Consider the following 25,877-nt stretch of genomic DNA (forward strand, 5'->3'; position numbering starts at 1 on the left):
AGCTGGGACTCCTCAATGGTAGAGCATTTGCCTCGCATGTAGAAAGCCCTGGGTTCAAGTCCCTGTCCTGAAGAGAAAAAAATTTTTCAATTTTTATTTTTAAAATATTTCTTTTATTTTTTAAATTATGTCTAGGCATTGGGCCTATGTGTGAGTATGTGTACTTGCCTGAGGAGGCCAGATGTGTAAGATCCCTTTGGAGCTAGAGGTACAGGAAGCTATGAGCTGCCAGACATGAGTGCTGAGAGCTGAACTCGGGTCCTCAGAGAGAGCGAGGCACTCTCCTAACTTCTCAGCCTTCTGGCCAGCCCTACTTCATCTCATCTTCATTGTTCTCATATGGATTTTAAAAATAACCCTGGAGAACCTGCACTGTGCCCCCTGGGGCCCTGGGTTCAGCACCCTGGGGGTGCACGACTGGACCTTCTAGAACATTCTGAGTTAGCCTGTCCCCACCGTCTACCCCCTCGAGAGCACAGGGACTGACAGCTGCAACCTTGGGAAATCTGTGCCACTCCAGAGCTTTTCAAGTGACAACGAATCAAGCAAGGAAAAAATAGCAATATTTTATAAGTTTTAAAATGCTATTTTAACACAAATCCCAGAGCAACTATAGCATAAATCAACAGACACCCAAAAGTATGTTTGTACAAGAAATGTAATAAGCTGGTATGAAAAACAGTGTCAACTGGTGCAGATGGCAGAAAAAGCCAATATTCAAATGTATGCTGTTTTACTAACACATTAAAGATCAACATTTTGCTACCTGCTGCTCATGATAGCAAGATTAAAAAAACACACAACACACACATATACTCCCGCGTGATGTTATAACCCAGAGAATGAAGATTCTTAAAGAAATTGTCACGTTCTTTCTATACTTCATCTGTTGGCTTTAAGGCTTTTTCCATTGAGAGAGACATTTGCATCCGAAAATGTAGCCCCTCTCCTATATGCCTGATGTTTGAGAACATTAAGAAGAAGGTGGGAAGCTATCGGAGCTGTGGTCCTTAACGGTCTCTTTCTAGACTGAGATTGGGAGTAGAATCTCCCCAGGCACACTCATAAGGCCACCCTCTCTGTGAATGGCACATGGCTGACTTCAGGGTACTAACTCAAGCACTGTAGTCCTTAGGACCCCAGAGAGCCCTGGGAGGTAGCAAGCCAGGAAGCCTTCAGTCCATCCAGTATCCAGCACACAGTGGCCAAGGCCTGCAGGTCTACAGGAAGCACATGAGGCACTATGGACCATATAACAACTATCAAGGAAGTCACCCAGGATTGCCAGTTCCGTCTTTGGTTGATTAACAAGCCTGGGAATTGGACAGCCTTTGGGCATTCAGTTCCTCCTTCACAGTGCTGGAGGCGTCCCAATGCCTGTCCTGAAACTACAGTACAGAGCCATGGTGACCAAGACTAGAAAACATGCTTCTTCATAGCTAGTTTCTATTGCTAAGAAGAGACACCGTGACCGTGGCAACTCGTTTTTTTTTTAATATTTATTTATTTATTATGTATACAATATTCTGTCTATGTGTATGCCTGTAGGCCAGAAGAGGGCACCAGACCTCATTACAGATGGTTGTGAGCTACCATGTGGTTGCCAGGAATTGAACTCAAGACTCTCAAAGAAGAGGCAATGCTCTTAACCACTGAGCCATCTCTCCAGCCCCCGTAGCAACTCTTATAAAGAAAAACGTTCCATGGGGTGGCCTCCTTGTAGTTCACGGGTTCAGTCCGTTATCATGGTGGGACACATGGTGGCATGAAGGCCGACATGGTGCTGGAGAAAGAGTTGTGAGGCCTACTCCTTGACGTACAAGCAACCGGAAGTGGTCTGAGACTCTGTGTGGTATCTTGAGCATGTTTGAGACCTCAAAGCCCACTTCCACAGAGACAAACCTCCCCCAACAAAAGCACACCTACTCCAACAAGGCCACACCTCCTAAGAGTGCCACTCCCTTTGGGGGCCATTTTCTTTCAAACCACCACATATGCCCATAGACCAGTGGAATAGAATAAAATACCTAGAAATGAAACCACATGGCTACGGCCACCGGGTTTTTGACAAAAGAACTAATAATCCACTGGGAGAAAACAGCCTCTTCTGCAGGGTTCTGGAGAAACTGGGTAGTTACAAGGAGCAAAATGAAACCAGATCTCTCTCTCTCTCTCTCTCTCTCTCTCTCTCTCTCTCCTTCTTCCTTCTCTCCCTCTTCCTCTCTCCCTCTCTCTTCACAAAGACCTCAGTGTAAGACCCAAAACCTTGAAACTGCTGGAGCAAAATACAGAGGAAGCATCCTGTAGGCAGGAAAAGGGCTCCTGAAAAGAGCTCCAGAGGTCGGAAAATAATAGCAAGAACTGACCAATGGGATCCTATGAAATTTAAAAGGTTCTGTCCTACAAAGCAAACAACAGCAGAGCAAAGGGACAGCCTACAGAATGGGAAAAGTCTTCGCTAGATGTAAATATGAAAAGGAGGTTATTATCTGGGATCTATGAAGAACTTAAAATACTAAGTACTTAGGACTGATATCCAAAGTGTGTAAAGAACTCAGAAGACTAGGTATCAAGCAAATAAATTACAAGCTCAGTCATCAAAGACCTTTCTCACTGGGAGACTATGATGGCGGCTTGATGGGATTTAGAGTCTCAAGAGGGGGCTGCCTCCGGGCGTGGCGGTGGAGGATTACCTGGATTCAGTTGAGGTGACAATACCTTCCTAAAATGAGTGCGGTACCATTTCACGGCTGGGGTCCTGGGCCGCACAGAAGGAAGTGTAGGCTTAGCAAAGCGTTCCGGTTCTGTTTCCTCACGGCAGACACTGTAACCAGACCCCTCCAGCTCCTCCACCCTCGTCAGCAGGCACGCACTCTTCCCTGAAACTGAGAGCTAGGATACAACCCCCTCCCTGAAGATGCTTTTGGTTGGTGTTTTATTGCAACAATTGTGGGGACCCACAGATGTGAGCCTGTTCCACCTTGAATGGATGTCACAGAGTTTGAAATTATTTTTGTTCTCTCAGTTGTTGACAACAGGTGTGGCTACAGATGACAGCTTCTGACCTAGGGTGTGGTTAATTAGTATTTTGGATATAGAGGTGAATCCACTTCACCTGGGCCAAAGGTCAGAGAATTCAAGTCTATTTCTTGCATCATGTTAATGAAGTCTGTTGCATTCCTCCCCTCCCCTTTCGGAGTGAGGTATATAAGCCTGTGGAAAATAAACAAGGAAGGATTCAGTATTCAAAAAACAAAATACTAAGTACTTGAACACAAATAAACCAATGTATAAATGGGAAAATGAATTTAACAGACAGTTCTTTCTTTTTTCTTTTCTTTTTTGAGACAAGGTTTCTCTGTGTAGTCCTGGCTGTCCTGGAACTCAGTCTGTAGACCCGGCTGGCCTCAAACTCTCAGAGATCTGCCTGCCTCTGCCTCCCAAGGTTAAAGGTGTTCGCCATCATGCCCTGCTTTATCAGACAGCAGTTTAAGAGTGTTCAGCATCCTTAGCTGCTAGGGAAACACATGTTTAAACTGCTTTGAGAGTTCAGTTGACTTTAGTCTGAGTGGAGATCTTCTAGAAAGCAGACGATGGGCTGGAGAGATGGCTCAGAGGCTGAGAGCAATTGCTGTTCTTCTAAGGGCTCACCATCACCTGCAATTCCAGCTCCGGGGGATCCAAAACCCTCTTCTGGCCTCCATGGTCACCCACACATGTGTGCATGAGCACGCACGCACGCGCGCGCACACACACACACACACACACACAAATCTTTTAAAAAAGAGAAGAAATGTCAACAAAGGCTGGTGAGGATATGGGGAAAGGAGAGCCCTCGTCCACTACTGGTGGGAGGGTAGACTGGTACAGCCACTATGGAAATCAGTATGGAAGCTTCTCCAAAAGCTAAAACTAGAACAGCACAAGGAGTCTAAGTCAATACACACAACCAATCGCTGCTCTATTCACAATAGCCAGGAAATGGAACCACCCTAGATGTCCATCAGCTGATGAATGCATAAAGAAAACGTGTTGCATACACAAAATGGGATTTTACTCAGCCATAAAGAGACTGAAGAGACAACTCAGTGGTTAAGAGCCCTGGCTGCCCTTCCAGGGACCCCAGGTTTGACTTTCAATATCCACAGGGCAGCTCACAGATGCCAGTATGGGGGTTGGGTAGGGGGCTGGTTTCTGGCTTCTGTGGACATTTTATGCATGTGGTGCATGTATACACATGAAGGCAAAACACTCATATACATAAAGGAAAATAAATAAAAGAGACTGAAATGTCATTTGCAGAAGGCTAGATGGATAGAGGGGTCACCATGTTAAGGGAAATAAGTCAGACAGACCCTGGGAGACAGATGTTGGGGGTTTTCTCTCATTTGCAGGATCTAAACATAAATGTTGAGGGTGACCTTGTGGGGGAGAGAGGAGCAGCAGGAGGGTGAGAAGGAAATGACATATCCGAACCCCAGAATCTGTGTGCTAAAAGACTTTTGCAGCTATCATGAAGAGAGGAATCTCAGGATGAGTCAGGTAGGTTCAAAATCCATAGACAAGCATGTGCTTCCAAAGCAGAAATCTGTGTGTCGAGGCATAGTGTACTTTCCTGTGATCTCAGAACTCAAGAGGTTGAGGCAGGAGGATAGTTTGTTTGAGACTTAGTCTAGGCTACATAGCAAAACCCCACCTTAAAAAAAGACAATAAAGTCAGGTTGAAGAGATGACTCAGAGGTTAAGAACACTGACTGCTCTACCAGAGGTCCAGAGTCCAATTCCCAGCAACCACATGGTGGCCCACAACCGTCTATCATGAGACCTGGGGCCCTCTTCTGGAATGCATGCATTGTAAACATAATAAATAAATCTTTAAAAAATAATAATAAAGTAAAAGTAAGATGCTGGTAATATGATGATGACGCAGCCACAAGCCTAGGCCTAGATCTGCCAACAGGAATATGGGCAGGAAGGCTGCTTCCTCGCTGCTTCCGTCTCTCTCAACTCTGAACCTCAGTCTCCACAGCTATGAGCACATCCTGCTGTCCTAGGCCCCCACAGTGGTGTAGTACCTCAGACTCAGAGCATGGGACTTTACCCTGCCTGCTTCGGCTTTCAGAGCACCTGCTCTCCCTCCCCCGCTCAGACTCTCCTGGGACTCCCGGCCTTTGAGGTTCCCTAAGACCTCTGTTCCTGGAAGCACAGATGCTCCCTATGCTCTAGGCCTTGCTGACCTGGTCACAGTGTCCCCCAGGGCACTAGGCTCCACCTGTCAGTCCTGACCCATCCTCCCCACCTCCCTTCCTACAGCACAGGCTGCCTATCCTGGAGGGCCTGCCCTCAGCTATCTGTCTCTGGCAGTTAGCAACTGCTGCCTCTGCCTTCACAGGGGAAGTCACACAGTGTCAGGCTTTAGGAGTGGTCTGCTTAAATGCTTTAAATGCGCATCTCCTATGCCCTGCAAGTTCCATTCTAAACTCCGGAAAGATTTTTTTTTTAAGATTTATTTATTTATTATATAGACAGTGTTCTGCCTGCATGTATACTTACAGGCCAGAAGAGGGCACCAGATCTCATCAAAGATGCTTGTGAGCCACCATGGGGTTCCTGGGAATTGAACTCAGGACCTTTGAAAGAGCAGGCAGTGCTGAATATAGTGGTACCTAACTATAGTCCCAGCAGCACTAAGAGGCTGAGGGAGGAGAATCAAGAGTTCAAGGTCGTGTAGCTGCTGTCCTAATAGATCCAAGGCCAGCCTGGGCTGCCTTAGATCCTATCTCAAAATAAATAAATAAATAAAAATAAAAAGCAGGAACTGGGAATTAGCTCAGTTGAAAGAGTAAGCTTAGCCAGCTGAGGCCCGCTGTTCGGGAGTTCAAGGACAGCCAGAACTGGGTGGTGGAGTGTTTGCCTAGAAGTTCACAGCCCTAACATTACAAAGAAAAGTGACTGGGTTTGGTGGCACAAGCCTTTCCCTCCCGCTAAAGCAATCTTTTTATTAATTGAGAATGTCATACAGTGCAATTTGGACGTATTTACTCCAACTCCTCCCATAACCACCCTCTCTACCTTTCCACTGAGTCCGACCCAACTTTGAGCTTTATTCTTCTTTGTGTCCGCTTCAAGTCCAGTATGTCGTGCCCACATCCAGTCTCAGCACCTAGGAGGCAGATGCAGGTAGTCAAAGTTATGGTTTAACTCTTAATTACAAAATGCTTCTAATCTGTAAAGCCCTTTGCTCAAGGAGAGATACTTCCTGAAATAATGCTGGAAGCTATTGTTTACCAGAGATAACAAGCCACATATTTGGTTTGGGGGGTTTTGTTTTGCTTTGCTTTGTTATTTGTTTATTTATTGAGACAGGATTTCTCTGGATAAACAGTTCTGGCTGTCCTGAAATTCACTTTGTAGATTTTTTAGACCAGGCTGGCCTCAAACTCATTGAGATCCACCTGCCTCTGCCTCCCTAGTGCTGGGATTAAAGGCGGGTGCCACCACCGCCTGACTTGAGACCTGTCTTAAACGAAACCCAACCAGCCTCACCTCCCTGGACTTGTAGAGGGGTGGATGGGCTGAAGGACAATGTGTGCTGGGTGGTGGTGGCAGTGTTGGCGCTCGCCCTTAATCCCAGCGTTTGGGAGGCAGAGGCAGTCAGATCTGAGTTGAAGGCCAGTCTGGTCTACAGAGTGAGTTCTGAAATAGCCAGAGCTACACTGGAAAGCACTGTCTCAAAAAGCAAAACAAATAAACCGATAAAACAAAGCAAAGTCAAAGAATAACATGCAGGTGATACTAGCACATCTTTGTGTGTTTGCTTTTGTATTTTAGCCAAAGCATTCCACGGAGTAACTGACCCTCCGGGCAGAGGGTCACAGGGGGAAGTGGCTCTACCCTGCAGGAACACGTGTCAATGTCTGCAGACATTTTGGTTGCCCAATTAGAAAAGGTTGGTAGTGGGTGCCAAGTCAACAGATCACTATCCTATGATACACAGACAGACAACACCAAACTGGCTAGCCCCAAATGCTAGCAGTGCTGGGTCCAGAGTGCTAAACCTTAGTTTAAGATGATGCCTAGAAAGCTGGGCGGTGGTGCATGCCTATAATCCCGGCACTGCTAGCAGGAGGCAGAGGCAGGCAGATCTCCGTGAGTTCAAGGCAGCCTGGTCTAAAGGAGCTAGTTCCAGGACAGTCAGGGCTGTTACATAGAGAAGCCCTGTCTCGAGAAACAAAAAAACAAAACAAAACAACAACAACAACAAAAACCAGATTGATGCCTAGAAGCTGAGAGCCATGAGTTGATTCCAGGAGGCACTAACACAAACCGCCTCTCCATTGTTACATTTATTTCCTGAAAAAAATACACGTATGTGTCATGTATGTGCCATAAGGCAGGTAGGATCACCAAAGCCTGGAAAAAGGAAGAGTCAGAGTGGACTCTAGGGACTTTGTGCTAGGCCTGGTAGGAGGGTCAACTTGCAAAAGTTAACTGAGATCAGTCCTATGGACCACTGACGACATTCCCTCCTATAAGGAGGGAGCTGGGAGGGTCGTGAGGTCCTCACTTTGGTACCAGCCACTCCTCTCAGACATTAGTCTACCGTTTTACTCTAATTGCACAGAGCCTTGGGGCCTGAGGAAGGCCTTAGAGCATCTGGGCTAGGGAGGACTAGGGCAAGAGGCTCCATCTAAGAGGCATGATGGATGCCGACCTTTCAGTGTGACTGCTTTAGGGTACCCACACTCCTGCCCATAACCCCTCACGCACACTGTGTAAGGAAGGCTAATAAACTCAGCAGTTCCCTGGGGAGAACTTGGACAGAATCATACTTTGATTTGTCACTGGGACCTTAGAAGGAGGGGGCAGGCACTTCTTTGTGTGTCCCCTCCACCTGCCCCCCCCCAGGAAAAAAATTCTTGAGACACAAGACTAACGTAGCAAGGCTTACGTTAGTCACCATTGTTCCCCCCACAAATGAGTTAGGCACCCAGGTCTCACCTCCCAGAGGAACACAACTTTAGCACCAGGGTTGGTATTTTCACAAACACCCCACATCAAGGTTCAAATGAGAAGATTCAGGGGAGTTGCAGTGTTTACTGAAGCTCCCCACCTATGCCTGTGCTAAGCCACCTGGAGTGAATGAAGACTCAGTCAGGCCAAGCCCAGCAGAGTGCTGAGGCTTTATTTCCTAGAGCGAACCTCTTGTGGGGGATATTTAGATGATAGACGGACCAACAGGGAAATCAACCCTCAGATGGTAGATAATTAATACAGAACATCGGCTAAGAAATAGGTAATCAAAATAGGTATCAGTGGAAGATGCATAGATAGAGACATGCTAAATGAATTGGTAGATGATAGATAGATTGATGAGGTATCAGAAGTAGAGATCCACATATGTGGCCTGTGGTGTCTTTCCAGCCACACAGACTTTCAGCACATGTGATTCAGTCACTGTTTTAAACCCACAAGTCTGCAAGTGGACACCGAACTTATCAGGGCAGTAACATGTGAGACCTCTCCCACCCTGTGAGGAAGCAGCCTAGGACAACAAAAGCCAGAGACATGAGGATTTGACTGAAATTCCCTGGTAAGAGTCTGAACCAACCACCTGGCTCGCAGCTGCCTCCTTCATTTTAAGGTAAACAGCTCAGAGCTCAGGTCTTTTTTTTTTCTTGACTGCTTGATAGTAAGCTATTTATTTTTTTATTGATATTTATTGAGCTCTACATTTTTCTCTGCTCCCTTCCTTGCCTCTTCCTTCCCCCTTCAATCCTTCCTCAAGGTCCCCATGCTCCCAATTTACTCAGGAGATCTTGTCTTTTTCTACTTTCTACTTCCCATGTAGATTAGATCTATGTAAGTCTCTCTTAGTGTCCACATTGTTGTCTAAGTTCTCTGGGATTGTGGTTTGTAGCCTGACTTTCTTTGCTTTATGTTTAAAAACCACCTATGAGTACATGTGATAATTGTCTTTCTGGGTCTGGGTTACCTCACTCAAAATAATGTTTTCTAGCTCCATTCATTTTCCTGCAAAATTCAAGCTGTCATTATTATTTTTTTTTTGCTGTGTACTACTCAATTGTGTAAATGTACCACATTTTTCTTATCTATTCTTCAATCGAGGGACATTTAGGTTTCTTATCTATTCTTCAATCGAGGGGCATCCAGGTTCTGGCTATGACAAACAGAACCACTATGAACATAGTTGAGCACATGTCCTTGTGGCACGATTGAGCGTCCTTTGGATACATACCCAAAAGTGATGTTACTGGGTCTTGAGAAAGGTTGTTTCTTAATTTTCTGAGAAATCACCACACTGACAACCAAAGGGGTTGTACCAGCTTGCATTCCCACCAGCAATGCAGAAGTGTTCCCTTTTCCCCACAACCTCTCCAGCATAAGTTGTCATCAGTGTTTTTGATCTTGGTCATTCTTGCAGGTATAAGATGGAATCTCAGAGTTGTTTTGATTTGCATTTCTCTGATGACTAAGGACATTGAACACTTCCTTAAGTGTCTTTCAGCCATTTTAGATTCCTCTGTTGAGAGTTCTCTGTTTAGGTCTGTACTCCATTTTTTAATTGGATTATGTGATCTTTTGGTGTCCAATTTCTTGAGTTCTTTGTATATTGTGGAGATCAGACCTCTGTCTGATGTGGGGTTAGTGGAGATCTTTTTCCATTCTGTAGGCTGTCATTTTGTCTTGTTGACCATGTCCTTTGCTTTACAGAAGCTTTTCAGTTTCAGGAGGTCCCATTTATTAATTGTTTCTCTCAGTGTCTGTGCTACTGGGGTTATATTTAGGAAGTGGTCTCCTGTGCCAATGCGTTCAAGTGTACTTCCCACTTTCTCTTCTATGAAGTTCATTGTGGCTGGCTTTATGTTGAGGTCTTTGATCCATTTGGACTTGAGTTTTGTGTGTAGTGATAGATATGGATCTATTTTCATTCTTCTACATGTTGATATCCAGTTATGCCAGCACCATTTGTTAAATATGCTTTCTTTTTTCCATTTGATATTTTTTGCTTCTTTATCAAAAATCAGGTGTTTGAAGATGTGTGGATTAATATCTGGGTCTTCGATTCAATTCCATTGGTCCTCCTGTCTGTTTTTATGCCAATTCCAGGCTGTTTTCAGTACTGTAGCTCTGTGGTAGAGTTTGGAGTCAGGGATTGTGATGCCTCCAGAAGTTCTTTGATTGCACAGGGTTGTTTTGGCTATCCTGGGTTGTTTTTTTTTTTTTTTTGGTTTTTTTTTTTTTTTCTTTTCCAAATGAAGTTCAATACTGTTCTTTTGAGGTCTTTGAAGAATTTTGCTGGGATTTTTCTGGGCATTGCATTGAATCTGTAGATTGCTTTTGGTAAGATTGCCATTTTTACTATATTAATTCTGCCTACCCAAGAGTGTGGGAGGTCTTTCCATTTTCTGGTGTCTTCTTCAATTTCTTTCTTCAAAGATTTAAAGTGCTTGTCATACAAGTTCTTCCACTTGTTTGGTTAGAGTTACTCCGAGATATTTTATACTATTTGTCAGCTCAGGTCTTAAACACAGTTTCCGGGAAGAAATGGATTCTGGCTTTCCACTAGAGTCCCAAGCCTGGGTGAGACCTTAGTACTCCTACTTGCAAATACTGTCCTACTACATCACTTCTCTGTCATTTATTCATCCATCCCCCATCTCTTCATCCATTCATCAACATATTGATCAATCCACCCACTCATCTCTCCATTCATTAATCCATCAGTCCCTCCATCCACTCACCTGTTCACAAATATATCTGTCAACAATCCACCCATTAACATATCTGTTCATCCATCCTTCCCTTCATCCACACATTCATCAGAGGCATCTGTCATCCAGTCACACATACATACATACATTAGTGCATGCATGTATCCCTCTAAGTATGTGCTGATCTCTCCATTCATCCAGCCATCCGTGTCTTCATCCATCCATCCACCCACCTACCCACACATCCATCCATCACTTACTCATCCATCTGTCATTCATCTATTCATTCACTAACAGTCATCAATTCATCCGGTTCTCCATGCATTCAATGACACATCTCTCCATTCAATCCCCATTTATGGGGTCACAAAAGCATCAATCCCACTGCTTTCTCACCCAGAGGTGTCCGCCATAAGGATCCACTTGGCCCCACCCCTATGCCACCCCACACTTGGGCTCCTGTGACAGGACATGGAGCCACGGCTCTGAACACAAAATGGTCACGACACAAAGTCAGACAGAACCCGCCTCAGGCTCCTCGTCAGTCAGGGAAAAGGATTGTGACACCACCCAATGACTTGGGTGTCCCCAAATTCCTGCTCTCAAATCTTTCCTGGTTCTGTTTGGTTGGTTGGTTTTGTTTATTTGGGCAAAGGTGGAACCGGTTCTTGACATGTAGCTCAAGCTGGCCTGGAGCTCCTTATTTGGTTGTATTATTTTATATGTATAAGTGTTTGCCTATATGTATATCTGAATACCACATGTACGCGTGGTACCTAAGGAGGTCCGAAAAGGGAACCGGATGCACTGTAAGTTGAGTTACAGATAGTTGTGAGTTACCAGGTGAGTATTGGGAACTGAACCCAGGTCCTCTGCAATGCAGTCAGTGCTTTTAACTGCTCAGCCATCTCTCCAACCCCTGGCCCAGAACCCTCGACTCCCCTACCTCAGTGTCCCAAGTACTGGGACCACAGGTGTTCACACATTACCCTGACTGAGCTCTTAGTAAAACACTGGGCCCTTCTCTACCCAGCAGAAGTTTCCCGGTTTCCCAGGCTAGAGACTTAAATTTCTTCCCTTTGTGCTCAAACTGGGGCCGGGCTGCCCCTAACTGGCACAAGTTTATTGTACAACAGTGTTTTGAAAGAATCTGAAACGGTTTCTAACAACTAAAACTGGTAGAAGCGGCATTAAAACAAAAGAGTCTCTGCTTCTCTGGGAAACTTAGGTTGATGCTGGGCCTGTTGGAGTCCATGTGACACCACTAGAGAGAGGAGCCCCTGCTTTCCGTGCCACCACTGTCCCAGCCCCTGCCACACAGAGGGACAGTGGTGGGTCACCTGCAGGTTCTGTGTCTCAGCTGCTGGGTGTTTCGGGGCATCTGAAAAAGTAAGAGCAAGAGCCGGAGAGACGGCTCAGGGGGCAGAGCGCCCGACCGCACCACCCGATTCCCGGCCAGGCACCGCATGTATTTCCGTGACCATCAGTCAGCGCCGCCCGGCGGCCTGCAGAACGACCCGCACACCACCTCCCACCGTCCACCGTAGATCCGCGGAGAGTAGTAGACAAAAATAAAATAATAATAATAATAAAAAGAAAGTGAGAGCAGGAAAAAGAAGGACGATTTTCTTTTCTTGAGCCTGCAGAATATGGGACATGAGGGTATCCCAACCCCATTATCTGTGGACATGTCCCAGGGAGCCTGAAAGAAGTTCAGGGCAGAGCAGGGGAGACCCCCAGAGCCATGCAGAGGAGGAAGGATCAAATAGGATAGATCGACTCCATAGGTGCTGATGCATTGCACCAGGCACTGGAGGGGACCCCCAAATTTATGACTTTGTGTAGAAAGCATGCAATGCCTTGCATGGTCACAAGGGGGCCCAAAGCTCAAGACACAGACTTCTCTTGGCCCGTGGATGGCATCTAGATAGATTCACATTGCATGAAAGGAAAGGACGGGAAATAATATGTCTACGTCAGGGTTAAGGGCCTTGGGTCAGCGTCACAGAAGTCCCCTGTTCGTAGGAACCTGTGACCACTAGAGAGATAGGGGCTCGCACACACTCGCCATGCAGAGCCAGCACCTCTGGAGCCTGAACAGTGTTCCAGATTCATCCGCTGAAGTCCCGGACCTCAAACCGTGGCTGACTGCAGACAGGCTTCTCAACGAAACGACTTGAGGGGCTGGGGAAATGGCTCAGCCAGTAAAGTACTCAGGGCCTGAGTTCAATCCCAGCAGCCCTATAAAATGCCAGTACATGTCGGTATGTGTCTGTGATCCCAACACTGGGAAGGCAGAGGCAGAAAAAACCCTTTGACTCACTGGCCAGCCAGCCTAGTCTACATGGTGAGTTCCAGTAAAGAGTACTTGTTCTTTCAGAGAACCTAAGTTTGGTTCCCAGGACCCACCTTGGGCTGTTCACAAACACATATCACTCCAGTTCCGGAAATCTGATGCCCTTTTCTGGCACCCGTACACACACATACATGAAAAAAGAAAAAGGAAATAAAATAAGTGGAGGACAACTGAGGAATGACAGCCAAGGTTGACCTCTGACCTCTACACATGTGCACCCACAGTAGCGAGTCCGGGTCTCAAAACGAAACAAATCAAAACAAACTGGAAAAAGCTGTCTTTTCTGGGCTAGCACCATCCCAAACACAACTTAGCACCTACAGTGTAGGATGCCGTTGGCCAGCCACCCCTGTGCAGCGCACAACACACCCATTGTTGGTAACAGCCTGACCTCTTGGACTCTTGCTCTAGATGACATAAGGCCCCTCTCTGGAACTGAACAGTGTGTGCACGCACACATGTGGCTCACAGTGCCTGACTGGGACCCAACGTCCTGCTACAACAAGGGGGTTAAGCCCCTCCCCAGGTGCTAGACGAGAGACGGCTCAGCATGCCTTCTGCATACCCTTTGCCCTTGCGGAACAACAGGAAGCTATTCATCAGCAGCGTGAGTCGAACGGACTCCCACCGGTGCCGGAGCCATGACCAGGGCCAGGTCTCCAGATCCCGGCTGCAGCCCATCCAGAGACTAGAGGCAGCACCACGCACCAATTACGGTAGCCAATTAATTTGCACTTAACGGGGATATTTTCTTTTACTGCACAGAACCGAAGGGCATAAAACACTGATTCCCCTTCTGGGGCTCCATCCTGCTCTCCACGCGGCCATATTATTTAATAACTCCTGCATACGCCCCAGGCCGCGTGGCAGGGGAGCCTCGTGGGCCATTTCCCATTAGCAGTCTGGTGCAGAGGCCACTCAGACTGCGCTGTTTACAGTTCTGCTTCCCTCACGGCTCCCAGAAGTTTCCATAAAACCAGATGTAAGGTAATCAAAGACTTCCCAGTCCCGAGCATCCCACTCCTAAAGGTTTCTGCGAGATCCTCCCGTTCTGGGGCTCCTGGCTCCAAAAGACTCTTAAACCACCCAAAAATCTATCCCCAGCAAGAGCAGCTCCTCAGACGCAGATACTGCGATCATTTGTTGGAAATATTTTACAGTCAATAATAGTAAAGTACCTTGGAGTTCCCTGGGCCCTTCTAATGATGCTCAGAGCCTGTGAGCAGGACCTCACAGTCTCAGTGGTTGCCAAAGAGGCGACTTGATCTTGTGCCCCGAGTGGAAAGAGTGGGCAGCTGGCAGAGAGCCAGCCCGAGCGCCATTCGCCCCTGAAGGCGCCAGGAATGTGGTCAACCTTTTCCATCACTCCTTCCCTCCGTCTTCTTCCAGGTGGGGGGACTGAGCCAGGGCATCAGAAACAGAGACGGAATTTTAGAGCTTTAGGCAATCCCACGTCGCTGAAGGGTTGGCCCTACTCAGGAAGTCCACAGCTGAGTCTGGGGCCCAGTGTGCAGGAAGGCCAGCACACTTAGGTGGACGCTGAGTTCAGGCCTCCTGGTCCATTTCTCTGCAGCTTTCCGTGTGGTCAGCTGAGCTGGGTGGTGGAGACCAAAGCATTATTTACTCGTGCTGGGGATAAACCCCAAGACCTTTGAACTTGCCAAACAAGCATTCCACTACTGACTGAGCCACATCTCAAACCCTCAATTTTTTTTTTTAAAGATTTGTTTTACGAAGTCAGGTGGTAGTGGTGCACACCTTTAATCCCAGCACTCGGGAGGCAGAGGCAGGTGGTTTTCTGTGAGTTCAAGGCCACTCTGGTCTGTAGCAGCTACTTCCAACACAGACTCCAAAGTTTCAGAGGAACCCTGGCTCGAAAAGCCAAAAAAGAAAAAAAAAATTGTTTTATGTGTAGGAATATTTTGCCTGAGTGCATGTATATGTACTTGTTCCTATTAGATTCCTTGGAACTGGAGTTACAGATGACTGGGAGCCACCACTGGGTGCTGGAAATTAAGCTCTGACCCTCTGCAAGAGCAATAATCGCTCTTAACCACTGAGCCTTCTCTCCAGTCCCGAGGCCTTAGGTTTTTGAGACAGGGTCTTCCTGTGTCGCCTCAGCTAGCCTAGAACTTGTTATGTATCCCAGGGATCACTACTGCAAACCATCAATGTCTCCCGATGCTTACAACTCACCCACTGATTCTTAAAAATGCAACAGTCCCGGCTTGGACACTGGACATCCCCTGAGTCCTCGCCTCTGACTTAGCAGATTTATCTGGCCTTCCCTCTCACTAGACGTCAGGCTGCCTGGCTTCAGGTTGTGCCCAGCTGGAATGCAAAGTTTGACTGGCTACCCTGGCTGATTCTTTCCTCCTTTCCCTGAAGGCTGAGTCCTAAGGCACTTCCTGTGGGTTCTGCTTCCAACAGCCCTTCCTCCTCCTCTGCTTTCTCTTCCAAAGTTTATTTCCAAAGGAAGGGACCTTCTGGTATTGTTATGTCATCTAAATGGGGAGGGGGCCTTATATAATACATGGTCAAAAGCACATGTCGGAGGTCCAGAGAGATGGCTGAGGGGTCAAGAGTGTATTTTGCCCTTGCAGGATTTGAGCTTGGTTCCCAGAACCCATGTCAGGCAGCTCACAACGGCCTGGAACCACAGCTCAGGAAACGGGATACTTTCTCTGCTTCTGTGGGTGCCTGTACTCCCCTGCACATATCCGCACAGAGATACAAATACATACACATCATTAAAAGTAAAAAAAGAAGGGACTGGAGAGATGGCTCAGTGGTTAAGAGCACTGGTTGTTCTTCCAAAGGTCATGAGTTTAATTCCCAGCAACCGCATGGTGGTTCACAACCAACTGTAATGAGATCTGGTGCCCTCTTCCTGCCTGCAGGCATGCATGCAGGCAGAACATACATAATAAATAAATTAGTCTTTTTTTAAAAAAAGTGAAAGTAAAAATAAATCTTTGGGGCTGGAGAGTTGGCCTAGTAGTTAATAGTACATACTGCTCTTGAAGAGGACCCTACTTTCAATTGCTAGTACTCACATAACACAACTCAAAACTGCCCCTAACTCCAGCTCCGGGGAACCAGAAGCTTCTTCTGGACTCCAAGGGCACCTGCACTCATGTGCATACACCCGTACACAGACACACATATATACACAGGATTAAAAATAAAATAAGGTAGCTGGGTATGGTGGTACATGCCTTCAAGCAAAGGCAAGTGGATCATTGTTGAGTTCATGGCCAGCCTGGTCTCCACAGTGAGTTCCAGGATGGCCAGAGCTATATAGATAGACCCTGTCTCAAAATACGTATAAATAAAGCTCATATTGAGTTATGAATGAATGAATGAGTGAATGAACTAATGAAAGACTCAGTTTCTGGTGGCTTGTCCATGCGCGGCCTCCTGGCCACGTGCTCCTCATCCTCATAAAGCCCTCCCAGACCCCATTTATAGCACCATTATCATGAGTCCTTTGGTTTTTTTGTTTGAGAGGGGTTCACCTTGTAGCCCAGGCTAGCTTCAAATCATGATCCTTTCATTTCTGGCTCCCATTTGCTGAGATTACAAGCATGGGCCATCACCTCCAAACAATCAGGACTCCTCCCTATTGTCCCCCAAAGCTGAAGTTCCCATCCATGCTGGAATATTGCAGGTGGCCTGGGAGACTCAGGCAGTTACTTAAAGGATCCGGGGAGCTGGACAGGATGCTCTTCCAAGGAGCGCAGGGGAGTTGAGTGCCCCCTTAGGGGGAAGACCAGCTTTCCTTACCAGAGGAGAATGACAATTTGAAGAAAATGCTGCTTCAAATTCCTAACATGGTGAGGGCGGAAATGGCTGTGCAAGAACCAGCCCCGGCTGGCTCGCTATTGTATATGCACCTGCTAACATTTTTAAAGCCGGGACTTTATAGAAAGGACATTTTGATCGCTTCTGAAGTTTGCCGAGCAATTCCCCTTTCTCTCTCGGGCACAGGGTTTTTGTGCTGAAAATTTCCCTTGTGGTTGCCTACAAGCTCCAGCAGCCGGGGCTGATGCTGGCGGGCACACACACAGCCGCGGCCCCGTTGGCAGGCTCTGCCTGGCTTGCAGGTGCCGAACTGTGGAAATGGAAGCTGGAGAATGAATAACAGCTCGCACCTGTGCTGAGCACGCATGCATGCCGGAGGAAGAGGATGCCACCCGTGGCGCCCGCCACAGTCTGAGATGCTGTTCAGAGAAGATGGCAGAGGAGGGGCAGGCATTCTCTCAGGTGGCCCTGGACCACCCTGGGTTGTGCAGGATTTCAGAGGGCCAGGGATGGTGGGACAGGCCTTGGTTTTGTGTTCCATGAGAATCTCTCGCTCATTCCAGGCCCCAGTTGGCAGCTGTCCACCCAGTCCTGCCCCCAGGCTTGCAGCCCGGAGCTGACAGGAACAGGTGGTGGGCAGCTTGCTTCATGCTGTCCATGCAGACAGGCAGCGCCACAAGGGGCTGAGGTCACAGCATGCCTGGAGCCTCTCTGGGGTATGGAGTCCTGAGAATCTGGGGCATTCCTCACTCCCTCTGATCAAGGCCTCACAGGACCCTTACTTCAGAGAGAGATCCTCCATGTGACACTCAGCCCTGGCCAGGCCTCTGCTTCTCAGGCCCCGAGTGGGAGTTGGTGGCTACAAGCAGTGGTACTAGGAAGGGTACCATCATGAAAGTGACAGTCACATCAGTGTACGACCCAGGAACACAGTGGCATGAGGAGGTGTCACCATCACAAAGCCCTCTCTGAGGGGACATTAGAGAATCCTAACACAGCAGGTGGGGGATCAAATGGTCAACATCTTCAATAGTAGCAGTGGAAAAAGTGAGGTGCGTGCCTACACTGAAGAAGCTACAGGAAGCTAACCCTCCTGAGAATGAGTGCCAGCAGAGGGCTGGGGAGACGTGGGTAAAGTACTTGTTACACAGACCCAAGGACCTGTGTTCGAATCCCCAGAGCTCACACAAAGTCAGGCGAGGAGCCAGGCTTGGTGGCCACACCACACCACACAGGAGGGACAGGTGCTCTTCTGGGCAGCTCTGGGCCATGCTGGGTCTCAGACAGTCTCAGCCCCGTGTGAGCCACATCTGTAAGCACAGTACTTATAGGTTAAGGCAGAAGGATATCAAATTCCAACCTTCCCCTGGCGACACAGCAAGATTTTGTTTCAAAAGCAAAGCAAAACCAGAATTTACTAGGTCCTAATTTCCTAGGGACCGAAAGATGGCTCAGTCAGTGAAGGTACTTGCCAGCAAGACTAACAATGTCAGTTCCATCGCCAGGGCCAACATAGTGGAAGGAAAGAACTGACTGCTTCAAGTTGTCCTCCAACCTCCACACTGGCATTGCGGTGCAGACGTACACACACACACACACACACACACACACACACACACACACACACACACACAAAAATACATACATAAATTAATTAATTAAAAAATTTTAACTACACAGTTGCACATACACAATAGGGCTTGTTTTAAAAATATTTTACTTTTGTGTTTAAATTTAATTGTGTGTGTGTGTGTGTTTACTGGGGACTATGTGCACATGCAGATGTCTCTAGAGAGGATATCAAACTCCCTGGAGCTGGAGTTACAGGTGGATGTGAGCTCTCCTTTGTGGATGCTGGGAACTGAACCTGGGCCCTCCACAAGAGCAGTGAATGCTTTTAACTGCTGAGCCATCTCTCTATCCATCAAGTTCCTATTTTTTGTTTCTTTGTTTTGTTCTGTTTTGTTTCTTGTTTGTTTTTCAAGAGACAGGGTTTCTCTGTATAATAGATCTGGCTGTCCTGGAACTCACTCTGTAGACCAGGCTGGTCTCAAACCCACAGAGATCCATCTGCCTCTGCCTCCCAAGTGCTGGGATTAAAGTTCTGTGCCACCACTGTTCAGCTTTAAATTTTTGTTGTTGTTGTTGTTTTATATTTTTATTTTTTTAAGATCCTATTTTCCAACCTTACAAAATTCCAAAATTCTTCTATTCTCATGATTTCTCTCTCTCTCTCTCTCTCTCTCTCTCTCTCTCTCTCTCTCTCTCTCTCTCACACACACACACACACACACACACACAAACACACACACACACGTGCACACACTGGGAACTGCAACAGATCTTCCCAAAGGCAATCCCAATGTGTCAGGCAACCTGGGGAGAGCCCTGGGTCATTCACTGAGCTGTTCTTCACTGGACCCCTTTGCTGGGAGACACAGTGCTAGCCAGTGTCTGCTCCTGTGGGCTTGACAGTGTCATGGGTGTGGGGTTGACAGTGTCTGCTCCTGTGGGCTGACAGGGTCATTGGTGTGGGGCTGACAGTTTCATGGGTGTGGGGTTGACAGTGTCTGCTCCTGTGGAGCTGCCAGGGTCATGAGTGTGGACAAACTGAAAGAAAGACATCAGATAAGTGAAGAGGGTAAGGACAGCTATGCTAAGTGCCAGAAGGAATGGAACCTGTGATAAGTAGGCAAAAGGCAGCTGGAAGTCAGGGCAAGCTGCCTGGAGACGAATGCTCAAGTTCTGTGTTCCCCAGAGCAGGCACAGCCCACTCAAGACAAAATCTGCCAATACACTGACTGGGCACCATAGCTTGGTCTAGCACCACATGGGTGCAAAGAACCACCTTCACCCTCAAAATAACCAGGGAAGAAGAGAGCGAGCTGGGAAATAGGGCCAGCTCAGGGCAGCTACCAGCACAGGATGCTTCTAAATGCTTGTGATATCTGGGAGACCTTCCTGGAGGGGGTGGTGTCTGAGTAGGATGTTGAGGAGGAATTCTGCCATTTAGACAAGCTAAGAACGGCATTCCAGACAGAGAACAAGTCCCAGAGGGGAGCAAGAGTAGAGGTTGGAGGGTCTGGAAGGAAACAGAACCGAAGCATCAAAGAGTAGACATGTTCTTAAGAACAGACTCCATCCAGGGAGCGATGGGGTGCTATGGAGGGTGTTAGGCAGGCTGTGGTAGGCTTATACTATAGGAAGACCTTTCCTGGCTGCCACAGGGAACGTGGACAGTGGTGAGTTGGTGGGCAGAGGTGTTGTGAGGTTTACCCCCGTGCCCTAGTGGAGGATACTGCCCCCTGGGGCATCAGGGACAAGACAGTAGAGGAGAGGCACCTCAAAGCCTGCAGAGCCCAGAGGGGAACTGAAAAGGGCGTGGTGTGTGGGGGAACACCCTATTCTCTTGACTGCTCCATATCACCCTGGGAGTGATCATGGGCCAAAGGAACACCCCAAGTCCTCAATGAGAGTGTGAGCCAAGTCTGACCAATCAGCACCAAGCCAGGGACAGCAGATGACCCAGCCAGATTAATGGATGCCAAGCCTAGACTCTCCTGGAATACCTGACCGGCCTTGTTCCCTTCTAGGGATGACCTAACAGACAACAAGACCAAGCGGCTGACCCAGTTGAGGACCCTGATCGGGAAGCAGCCATGCTTGAAATGTCCCCCACAACCCATTCAGAAAAAAAAAAGTGTCAGGAAATGTGTTTTTGCATCTGATGAATTCGGTACGGGGGGGGGGGGGGAAGAGTTCGTAGCTACTTGAGCTAGTCCTTGAATGTGACGTCGAAGGATAAAGATGAATGCTGGATGAGGCCAGAAGGAAAGTCAGTGGTTTAAGAGCTAAGACACCAGAATGACCTAGCTCCTAAGAAGCCCAGCATGGTGCTGGGACACCTGGAACTCTAGAGAAACCTGGGGAAACTTCACCAGAGTAAATACCATTCACCATGTAGGGGCAGCGCACACCCAAATCCTACAGCCCTACAGGAGGAACCAACCCAAACCCCTCGTGAAAGCCCAAGACTGATAGATGGTCAACTTCCTCTCTCTTGCAAGCGTGCCTGACCCCAGAGTCCACCCCACATGTCCAACTCTGGCCAAGCTGCTATCTTGACTGCTTGGCCCACTGGCCTCTACAGATGGAATCCCCTATCTTGTGCCGCATGCTTTTGGCTCCCCTCAGCACCATGACCTTTAAGCCTGAAAATCAGATGACTCAACTGCCTCCTTCAATCCCTCCCAAGGCGTGGAGGTGAAGTTGAATAAAACACAGACTCCTGGTTCAGCCTGTGAGCCTGCCTGCCTCTCTAACCTCGCTCCAGCTATCCTGGACGCTCTCACATTCCTGCCTCTGAACCTTTACACACACAATCCCCTGGGTCTACTATACCTTCCCAGTGTCTTCCCAGGGATAATTTCTTTTTGTCTTTCTTTCTTTCTTCCTTTCTCTCTTTCTCTCTCCCTCCCTCCCTCCCTCTCTCCCTTCCTTCCTTTCTTTCTAACTGGGTTTTCCTCATGCCTCAGGTCAAAGGTCAAAAGTAGCCTCTTGTGAAAGGCTTCTCTAAGCCACCTTATCTGAAGTGATAGGCCGGGCTGTGTTGACTCTGTATCCCATTACCCAGTCATTCACTAGCGAGTTTTAAAGGCTACTGGAAACATTTTTATCTTTCCCAGGTATTAATTGGCTTACTTATGGCCTGACCCTTTTTCCATCTTGAGGATTGATCTCTGCCTGTCATGATGGGGAAGCAGTCCTGGACTTGTGGGAAGAATCTGGACACTAAGCGAGGGAGGAAGGCCAGCTGACCCTGGTCAGGGCAACGTGGGGTCCGGCGGTGAAGGTTATACAGGGGAGCCTGTCCCTGTTTCTGCTTGCCCAGGGCTCTTCAGAGGAGGGGCTCAGCAGGCCTTGATCGTCTTCTGCACCACATTCACGCCATATGGCTGGCAGCGGCTAAATTGCACAGGCTCTAACTTGGAGCGCTCTTGCTTTTGTGTGTTAATAACATAAAGATGGAACGTAGCTTGCCACACATTTTGTGTTTGCTAACTATCTATATGTATATAAAACAGACTTCAGTGTTACCAGCCAACCCACTTGTGAAGTGGAAGGAAAACATCAATTAGAGAAAGAGGGGGGCGGGGGAAGGCCAAAACTGAAGGAGACTGTGGATGAGATCTAAGCTCAGGTATGGGAATGCTTCCTACGATCAGAAAGAAAACCCCAGAAGAAGAAGTCACACAGTGAGGAGCCAGAGGAGGCGGAGGAGGGGGGAGCCCTTGCCCCAGGGCAGGAACCAATTGCTCCATAAACACAGCCTGGGGGCACCAGGGCTCCTAGGCTTTGTTAACTGGGGCTTGCTGAGGGTCTCCTCCCTTCCCTGCTCTTTCAGCACACTCTACAGGGAACCCTGTCCACTCACCCTCTTCATTCAGATGTGTCAGGTGTATGGTATCATAGGTGTGCCTGGAACCCTAGCACTAGGGCTGAGGCAGGAGGATTACAAGTTTGAAGTTTCCTTGGGCTTCAGGGTGAGACTCTGTAATCACCATCATCATCATCACCTGGATGTGGTGGCGCACACCCTCAACACTCCGAGAGTCAGAAACAGATGGATTTCTGAGTTCTGGGTGAGACTGGTTTATATTGTGAGTTCCAGGCCAGCCAGGGCTATACAGTGAGACCTTGACACAAGAAAAGTACAGAGGTATATGCCTGCAAGCCCAGCATTTAGAAGGCAAAGACAACAAGGTTGCGGAAGACCAAGGCTAGCCTAATTTACATAGCAAGTTCTAGACCGCTAAGGCTATAAAGTGAGACTCTATCTCAATAAAAAAAAAAAAGTATGAAGATTCATCAAAAGTATGAAACTTATTCCACCACGTGAGCTATGAGCTATATTTCGAGGTAACCAAACAGCTGGAAATTTTCCTTCCAGAAGACTCAACTGAATGCACAGCAGGATACTACAATGGGTGGGAAGCTGGGAGGAGCTAGGAGACTGACACAGTTTAGCCTCACAGTGGCATTGAATGGACAGAGAGCAGAAGCCTGCAAAGCTGTTTATGATCGCTTCTGAGCTCATTACAGACTCGACCTTCCTCATCCCCTGTCCGCATCTGCATGGGGTCGATGGTTTCCACACTCCGTCCTCCTGGAGATGTCTCTAGTGAAGAAGAAACAAAACAAATTGCCCAAAACCTCATCAGACAACCGATTCCAGAGAGTTCAAGATGAACACATGAGAGGCTGAGACAGAGGGATTACCAGTTTGAGACCAGCCTGGGGCACAAGAAGAAAACAAAAACAAATAGGGAGCAAACAAACAAGATCCATATGGACTCCTGGAGATCTTCCTAAGAAGGCTGTGTGTTTGCAGAAATGGCTCAGTGGACAAAACTGCTTTTCACCGAAGCCTGAGGATGGAAAAGCTGGATGGGATGGAAGCAGACTTAAAAGGATGCTGGGGGTTCGATGGCCAGCCAGTCTGCGAGCTCCAAGTTCATTGAAATTGTCTCAAGAAAATAAGATGGGTCAGGCAATAGTATTGCATGCCTTTAATCCCAACACTTGGGAGGCAGAGGCAGGCAGATTTCTGTGAGTTCGAGGCCAGTCTGGTCTACAGAGCAAGTTCCAGGACAGGCTCCAAAGCTACACAGAGAAATCCTGTCTTGAAAAACCAAAAAGAAAAAAGAAAATAAAACAGAAGGGGAGGAAAGGTGTCTCAACAGTTAAGAGCACTTACTGCCCTTGCAGAGAGCTGGGTTCAGTTCCCAGCACCCACATGACAGCTTGCAATCCTCTATAACTTAGTTTCCTCTTCTGGTGCCCTTTTCTGACCTCCATGGACACCAGGCATGCCCGTGGTATGTATACACATAAAAATAAGGTAGATGGAGACACCTGATGTCAACCACTGGCTTCTACTTGCAACTACATATATATGCACACTCAAACACACACAACATATAGAAAAGAAAAAGGAAGGAAGAAAAAGAAAATTGAAATGCAATATCTATAAGGTGATAGAGAGAGAAAGGGGGGAGAAGGGAGGAAAGGAGAGAGGGAAGGAGAGAGGGAGGAACTGAAGATTTAGCTCAGCCATATAGTCCTTGACTAGAATGTATGGGTAAGGAGTAGGGGCCCAATTCAGCTGCAGAGCTGCAGAGCACTTGCCTAGGATCCACCAGAGCTGTCGGTGTGAATCAGCTGTAGAGCACCTGCCCAGCACGCACCAGTGAGAGGCGGCCGATATGGCTCAGTAGTAGAGCACTCACCTAGCATACACATGATCCCGAGTTCCAGTCCCAGAATCGTTCAACTAATCAATACCTGTGTCTTCACCTTCTTTCTTGAGACAGGATCTCATTGTATACCAGGCTACATTTTTGAACTGAAGATCCTCCCGCTTCAGCCTCTCAAGTCCTGTGATCACACGCCTGGCTTTATTAGGTATTTTACTTGTACAAACACCCCCACTTTTAAATGAATGCCTGCTCAAGTGTGTGAAAGTCAAATGATGTCACGTTTGGAATTTGCCTTAAAATACTTAACACAAGGGAATAGGGCGCTGACTCAAAGAGATAGGCAAGCAATTTTTCAGTTGTTTTGCTTTTTTTTTTCTTCAAGACAAGGTCTCACTATGTAGCTCTGGTTGTCCCAGAACACAAATGTAGACCAGGCTGGCCTCAGACTCACAGAGATCCACCTGCCTCTGCCTACCAGGTTCCGGTATTAAAGGTGTGTGCCACCACCACTGCCCAGCAAACAATTGAGATTTTAATTACTAAGGAAATGGGGTGAGCTGGGTGGTGGTGGCGCACACCTTTAATCCCAGCACTTGGGAGGCAGAGGCAGGCGGATCTCTGTGAGTTCAAGGCCAGCCTGGGCTACAAGAGCTAGTTCCAGGACAGGCTCTAAAACTACAGCAAAACCCTGTCTCAAAAAAAAAAAAATTTAAAAATTAAAAAAAAAAAAGGAAACGGCGCGAGGAAGGCTAACGCAAGGTTCATCGTGTTATCTCAATCTCTCTACTCCTGCACTTTGGAATGTTTTATAATTGAAAAAGTAGGGTGTTGCAAGAAAATTGGTGACAGGTGAAAAAAAAAAAAAACTAACAGCCCGAGGTAGAGACAGACAATTTCAGAAAATATAGCCAAGTATGAATGGCCCCCATCAGAAGGGGCCAGTCTCTGGGAAGGCAGGGAGTGGGAGGGTAGCAGTGAAGAGCAGGTGCAAACCTCCCCAGGCAGCTACAGGCTTAAGGAAGGGGCAGGGAGCCAGTCAGGGAGAATAAAGCCGAGGGATTCCGGGAGGAGAGGGCTCTGCCCGCCAGGCCTGCCTCCCCAGGGAGGAACGTGATTGCTCTACAACAGCTGGGAGCTGTCCCTCGGTTTTGAGAGGGGCAGATCTAGTGTGGGTTACTTCCGAAAAGGATGATCCTAAAGGCTGGGTAACAGCATTGCAGCTGGCGGCAGGGATGGCCACGAAGCCAGGAAGGCAACGTGGCTTTCCAGGTAATGAATGGCAGCTTTGGTCTATGATGGCAGCAAAGAAAGGGAAAAACCAACAGACTAGAAATATTCGGGAGACCGAGAACCATTGGGGCACGCTGATGTATACCGTGTAGGGGCTGGGGAAAGGGAAAACCAAACCAAGGTGAAAGGTCAGGTTTGGGCTTTGAGCAGCTGGGTGAACGCTAGCAGAGGGCTTTCGCTGGATACGGATGAGGGAGTAGGGACAGGGTAGTGAGGACATTCATCATTGGGCATCTTATATTGGATTTGCTTAGAGGTGAGTGGAGATGTGTAGTGGGCATGGCTGAGGCGGAGGTTCAGGCATCAGGAGCTCCTGCAGAGGGAGTTATGGGCACTAAGGTCTGAGGCCAGCCTGGTCTACAGAGTTCCAGGACAGCCGAGCTACACAGAAAAATCCTGTCTTAAAAAAAAGGGGGGGGATAGAGAGCACCG

At 47.7% G+C, this 25,877-nt stretch overlaps 1 long non-coding RNA gene across 1 annotated transcript; it reads right to left on the reverse strand.

Annotated features, from left to right (window-relative positions):
* Positions 1-541: 541 nt before the first annotated feature.
* On the reverse strand, positions 542-14,668 carry LOC125409672 (uncharacterized). The gene is made up of 3 exons (XR_007234865.3): positions 14,271-14,668; positions 6,073-6,163; positions 542-3,213 (listed from the first exon to the last, which is right to left on the reverse strand). It is a non-coding gene; the product is annotated as an uncharacterized LOC125409672 (long non-coding RNA).
* Between the last annotated feature and the right edge of the window lie 11,209 nt (positions 14,669-25,877).

The sequence above is a fragment of the Myodes glareolus genome, chromosome 1 (assembly GCF_982192425.1).
Source record: "Myodes glareolus chromosome 1, mMyoGla1.1, whole genome shotgun sequence".
Classification (NCBI taxonomy): Eukaryota; Metazoa; Chordata; class Mammalia; order Rodentia; family Cricetidae; genus Myodes; species Myodes glareolus.